Raw genomic sequence first — 7,351 nt, 5'->3', positions numbered from 1 at the left:
AATTATTTACAAAAAACTGTTCACAGAGGCTGGGATAGACTATAGTTTAAGATGCACTTGGCTAAGAGCATATATTTTATGATGAACTCAAATGTAACAAGATTATAGAGTTTAATGTGTTCCTGTGTTTAAATAAAAACAAACCACAGTGCATTATAAGTAAAATTGTTCAGTTTAACCAATATTTATTGAAGAAGTGTGATTAATACTTGTTCCAACTAAATGTTATTACTCAAAATTATTTTAAAGGTGAAAATTAGTTTTTGATTGGGGAGGGGGAAGATAGGAAGGGTGTTAAACTACAAAAGGTGGGGGGTACAAACCAAATCATTTCGAATAGTAATTTATTTCTTTGTGAGATACTTCAGTACCCGGTACATAGTTTGAATATTTATATATTTTTAAAAACGTGAAATTTTACATATCGGATATAAAAAAAAATTATGGATATTTATTTTTGAAGCTGCATATGCAACTGAAAAGGTGTTGAATATGGAATATTAGGATAACAGTCAGCTTGAAATATAAGAATGTGAAATTGCTCCACATTCGTTAATAGCATATATAGAAAATCACTCGCCCTTGGATTTGTATTCTATTTTTAATACCAAATGTTATTGAAGCATTATTTTAATGGGTCATGCTTGGGTGTCTTTAAACATTCATTCATTCATTATTTTTATGGTTCTTGTGATTCCATGATGGAAATCATCCCTTCTATAATTAGCCATAATTCTTCTGCTTTCTTTTTTAAAGTATAATCCTAAAAGGAAATGGTTCTTTTTGAAACTGTAATCAACTAATAGGTGACACACATACAGGACCGGAACTTAACGACGGCAATTGGTGTCGTGCTATGAAGCTCCACAATGATGACAAAATGTATACACAATTCTGAATATTTGAAAAATACTTCATACAGCAAAATAATCTTTCAGTCGTGTTTATTTGATACTTTAAAAAAAAAATTAAATGTCGGGGAGAGGGGCTGTTTTACCCATGGCAGTTTTAAAAAACAAATTGCTGTGGGTTACAAATTCTTACGTTTGAACCCTGTACATGTAATTTGGTTTTTAAATTATATTTTAGAAACATTTTAGATTGGATTTTGTTCTAGGGGTAACTAAATTGACATTCTTTTTTTTTTCTTTTTTTAACAATACCACTAATCATATATAGTCAAACCTGCCTTACACGACCACACAAGAAAGTAGACAAAAGCAAACACTTAAGATGGGTGGCCTCTGATTACAGGTTGCCACATATATTGTCTTTAAATGGTTCTTCTTTCTTTTATTGTTGGCGGTACTGTTGATTATTGGATGTGTTCTCTTTAGTTTACTACAAATCAGCTTCAGATGTGCCGCGTTCTTAAAAAAACCACCTATGAAATACAGCTGGAATGTTTTAATTTAACGTATGAAATTCATTCTCTCAAGTTCTTTTGTTCTATTTACTTATTTAATTGCTATTTTATGCGGTGTATTGTCATAGTAGATGGATCTACAAATGTCGAGCTTACCCTACCGAGAGTCGTACTTCCTTAATGGCTACGCTTTTACATTGCAAATTGTTTGGTAGGTGGGGAAAGTGGTCGCTAGGACAGGGTTGACTGTACAGCAAAAAAATAATATTGTAGCAGTGCCAGTATATTTTAAAGTACTCACACTTATTCAAAATCAACTATTTTAATTATCTCCTAAATAACATTATTATTCGGTAATGTAATCTGTAAAACTGCTAGTACAGAAGTTTCCGCAGCAGATGAAATCCCCAGCGTGTTTCGTCGCAGCTGCCATTTTAGTCATTGATCGACCAATTAGGATGAAATATATATACTTGTAATGTTATAATTAACTTTCCACGTGATATTCCTTTTTTTTTTCTTTTTTTCTTCATAATTGGTGTTTAAGAAAAGGAGAGCTTTATTTATGATTTATAAGTAAGAATTTTGTCCATGAATATAATTATAAATATATGAATATGTATGTAATCTTTTAATGGCTAGAGGATGGAAGTCATGAATATTCATTGTTCGATGATGCTATTTAAATATGTAGTATTATCTGACAAAATCTATTGCAAGGGAAACATTATTTTAAAAATATTCATTGCATTGTTAAATAATACCCACAAGCATTGTTACTTTTCAAAAATCCACATGTTAGACTTGAAATGTACATCTGATTATAACATAATTTTATATGTGTTTTATGTACAATGTATTGAAACTGTTTAAGTATGAATTATATTTTTACAAATTGCAATAAAATAATTTCCAAAGGAAAGTCATGTTTTGTACAGTGTGTTATAATAATAGATCTAGCAATCCTATATGTATACTTGACACATACCGGTATTAATATTTAAATGTATATATATCGTAAACCTATACTAAGCATACCTGAGGTAGTGTATGAATTAAAAAGACTCTTTAATACAGAATAGTAGTAAAGTGGCCTTTTAAGACAGGTTGCAGCTAATGCAGGTCAGTTTCATTTATGATTTAAAAGAATAGTATGTTGGCCTCTTAAGACAGGTGGCTGTTCAGGAGAGGTCAGTTTATTAAATAACATCTCAAAGTTATATAAGTTGCAGCTTCACACCAAACATATTTATTAACTGTTTTGAAATGTATTAGCATTATACTTTCAACTGCATATTTACCCCTGTAAGAATTATTGGGGTTTTATGTGTGAATTTATCTGTATATAACACGGGGTTCGTAGCGGTCTTTAAATTCCTTTAAAGTCTGAATTTGGGAAAAAAAAGTGTTTGTCTTTGAAAGTCTTTGAATTGTAATAAAAGTCTTTAAAAAGTTTTTAAAATTCGCACAAATCATAGCCAAAGCAATGATGATATTTTTTACAGCTGCATGCACTTGATATTTTCCAGTTACAAGGCTTAATCTGTCATGATGCATGTAAAAAAAAAAAAAAAAAAATCATATAACAGTGGGAAGTTTGTAATTATAATATAAAAAAAAGAGCTAAATTTAAATTTCTATTGGTGAATGACCAACAAAGTTGGGTGTGTTCATTTGAGGCACTCATTCCCAACTGTCCAGTTTTAGTGGATTTGATAAGATTTGTTATGATCCGTTAGGAATCTAGTAATACTGACAGTGAGTCTGTTTACACAACATATACTAGTTACAACAAGTTAAAGGACAGTATCAGATTCGTTATGATCCATTAGGAATCTAGTAATACTGACAGTGAGTCTGTTTACACAACATGTACTAGTCACAACAAGTTAAAGGCCAGTATCAGATTTGTTATAAGTTAGGAATCTACTAATACTGACAGTGAGTCTGTTTAAACAACATATACTAGTCACAACAAGTTAAAGGCCAGTATCAGATTTGTTATGATAAGTTAGGAATCTAGTAATACTGACAGTGAGTCTGTTTACACAACATATACTAGTCACAACAAGTTAAAGGCCAGTATCAGATTTTCTTACATGTCCATTGGTGAGAACACCATGCGCTATTTTTGATAACACATGTATGTGTGTTAACAATTTCAAGATATACGACTGGCTGCTCCTAGGTGATGATCAGGTCACCAATGCCATGCATCCAATGAAAAACAACACAGGAAATTGATTACTCTGTGACGTATAGTTAACCTGACATTCATGTGTCTGTGACTCGTAAGTTTGCTACAAGTGCAATGGCTGTAAATAAAGTTTAGTCGAAAAAAGATGTTGAAATTTGTTTAAAACCTGGTTTTTGAGGATATGTAAGAAATATAATAAAACAATTATGTCCATTAGATATAATTTATCTCACAACTCGTTTAAAAACATATTGAACTTGCTTTCGCTTGTTAGATACATTTTAAAACAACTTGTGAGATAAATGGTATCTTAACGGCCACTCGTATATTATTCTCTATTTATATCACTTTTAACAAAATTTAAAAACAGGGGCGGTAATAGGTAATGAAAAGTAGGTTACAGACTTTAATAAAGCATTTCAGATGTACATGAGCCTTTTACTCCGGTTGCCAGTAGAAAGCATATGGCAAATGCATAAGAAAAATCCAAAATTGTTTGACTTTTTAAAACTATTTTTTTCTTTCAAAGCAGGGTACCTGCCTGAAAAGTGCACGTGAAACTCCTTTTTTAGAACAACACTTTTCATGTTTGATTAGGGTTGGCAGTGATAGAAATAAGCAGAATGTTTTACTAGTCCAATGGACAAATACATCTAGAAATGTACTTGTCCACCATCATTTTCACTTGTCCAAATAAATGGTTTGTTTTATTCAAGTACAAGAATGATGTTTTAGACTGCTTAAAGTGAAACAGCATTGAACATTTTCACTTGTCAACAGGATAAGCTCCAAGGTACATTTGTTTGTCCGAATAGATTTTCACTTGTCAGGACAAACGGACAAGTGCTTATTTCGAACGCTGGTTGGGAAGGAATAAATTTCTTTGTAATCTGGCTTCGGATAACCATGCCACCAAAACGTGAACCGTGTATTCTGGACTGTGGTCGAGTAGCGAGATGCCTGCAAGTGAGCCATTCCGCCATCTTTCAACTAAGTGTTTCCATACCACTGGCCCAACAAATGTTCTATCCCTGTCGGACGCAGTGTCCATGTGTCCCTTATTTTCTTGTCACTAGTATATAAGCACATGTTAATTTCAATTATTCCTGAGTTGTATATATGAAACTTATACATGGGCTCGAGTAACTTATAGTTATTACAAATGTGAAAATAGTGAAAGTATAACATCTGTAACTATAATAAACAACTTCAAGATGAGTAATGTCTTAATGGAGATCTCCACTTGTCCAAATTAGGCTTAAATACATCTTTGCTTAGTTTGTTTAAATTTTCTTTGGCTTGGAAATCCAAAGATTATGGATTTTACTCTCTTTTTTTTTCTCTTTTTTTTTTTCTTCAAATATTTTAATTTATTTAAATGAGTAAAACTTGTTTTTCAGTTTGTTGACAATAATGGTTAATTGGCAGTAGATATTTGACAACAACTTTTTATTTATAAGATCTGTAAAACATAACTGAATAAAAAACTAACTGCAAGGCATCATTATATAATGTTGACGGAGATAACAAGTTTAAACACATAGGGCCGAATTTACGGAGCATGTTTATGACCTACATGTGCATAACTATATACATTTACAAGTAGGCGGGACGTAGGCCAATGGTAAAGCATTCGCTTGATGCGCGGTCGGTCTTGGATCAATTACAATCAGTGGGCTCACTGGGCTATTTCTCGTTCCAGCCAGTGCTCCACAACTGGTGTAACAAAGGCCGTGGTATGTACTATCCTGTCTGTGGGATGGTGCATATAAAAGATCCCTTGCTGCTAATTGAAAAAGAATAGCCTATGAAGTGGCGACAGCAGGTTTCTTCTCTCAATATATGTGTGGTCCTTAACCATATGTCTGACACCATATAACCGTAAATAAAATGTGTTGAGTGCGTTGTTAAATAAGATATTTCTTTTTAAATACATTTACAATGCTTATACACCTGCGTTTAAAAAAAAAAGGGCATTGTAAGTTTAACCCATAGATTCTCTTTTTATTTCATGGTGAACATTTCATGTTTAAAGTATTGTACCGTAACAAGTTTACATGCGGATGCCGAAGTCAAACACCATGGTGTGTATCACTTTAAAGTAAGAGGCTATTGTGATGTAATCCAAAAATATAGCCAAAGTTATAATCCAGATAGCCTACTCCATCGATGGTTTAATACTTGGCCCAGCGTCAATCTGGACGGGTTGCAGGATCAGTCACACTATGGACTAAAGGTTTCCTCCATCACAACCAGTTTGCTTCATCAAAGGCCATGGTATGTGCTGTCCTGTCTGGTCAAAAAAGTTAAAGTAAAGTTTGTTTTTATTTAACAACGCCACTAGAGCACATTGATTTTTTATCTTATCATCGGCCATTGGACGTTAAACATATGGTCATTCTGACACTGGGTTTTTTAGAGGAAACCTGCTGTCGCCTGTCTGGTCAAATGCAAGTAACAGATCCGTGTTCCTTTAATGGTAGGAGTATTCTGTGGCTGCAATGGGTTTCTTTTTTATATTAACAAAGTGTCCAAATAACCACGTTAGATACTTTTTTTTTTTTTTTACCATTCTGACTCGCTGGTGTTGGCTGTTAGTAATCACTCATTAACCAACGTTGGTGGTGCTGTGGTTAAGCTGTCAGGCGTAAGGCTGGTGGGTACTGGGTTCGCAGCCCGGTACCAGATCCCACCTAGAGTAAGTTTTAACGACTCGCGGTGGGTAGGTGTGAGACCACTACACCCTCTTCTCTCTCACGAAGCACTAACAACTAGCCTACTGTCCTAGACAGACAGCCCAGATATCTGAGGTGTATGCCCAGGAAGATGTGCTTGAACCTTAATCGGATATAAGCACAAAAATAAGTTTAAATGAAAAAAAAAGTGACACTTTTCTAGCCAAAATCAGTGTTGGCTCACATACTTATGCTACCTATATGAACAGTCAATGAAATTTTCCTGTTTTGTTCACGGCTAGTTTTGGGTGAACAGAAAATTTTGCCATAATTTCTATGAAACTTGAAACATTGCACAAAAACCCCCAGTTAATTTATAACAAAATATCAGTTATTACATGAAATTATTTTACCACGTTAAAATAAAATTTGCCAACTGTTTTTAAAATTCGCAATTGGCAAGTGCCAGAGATAGCCCTGTTCATTTGATAAACCTGCTAACATTGGACCAAAAAGCACCACTGGTTCATGTTATTGCACGGTGAGAAGTTTTGTTTGGAAATAACGGCAACTTTTAACCCTTTCACCCCTAGCTTTCTTATTGTGTTGTTCGTTACGTTGAGAATGTTTGATCCGGAGTGGTTTGCAGTGAGATGCAGATTAATGTTAAAGGAGCGTTAGCCGGTCTTGCTTGAGATGCACTTGGGGTATTTCAACCAGTGCTCTATGACATACTAATCTAGATCATAAGTCACACAATATTTTAATAGTTACAGTTTCAAATATGTTGAGATGTCATTACTTTCCTGGGACGGGGCGGGATGTAGCCTGGCGGTACAGCACCTTCTTGATATGCAGTCAGTTTGGGATCAATCCCCGTCAGTGGGACCATTGGGCTATTTCTCGCTCCAGCCAGTGCACCATGACTGACATATCAAAGGCTGTGGTATGTGCTATTCTGTCTGTGGGAAGCGCAAATAAAAGATCCCTTGCTGCTAATCGGAAAGAGTAGCCCATGTAGTGGCGACAGCGGGTTTCCTCTCAAAATCTGTGTGGTTCTTAACCATATGTCTGATGCCATATGACCGTAAATAAAATGTGTTGAGTGCGTCG

Source organism: Gigantopelta aegis, chromosome 14 (assembly GCF_016097555.1).
Source record: "Gigantopelta aegis isolate Gae_Host chromosome 14, Gae_host_genome, whole genome shotgun sequence".
Taxonomy (NCBI): Eukaryota; Metazoa; Mollusca; class Gastropoda; order Neomphalida; family Peltospiridae; genus Gigantopelta; species Gigantopelta aegis.
This window is presented reverse-complemented; position numbering follows the sequence as displayed.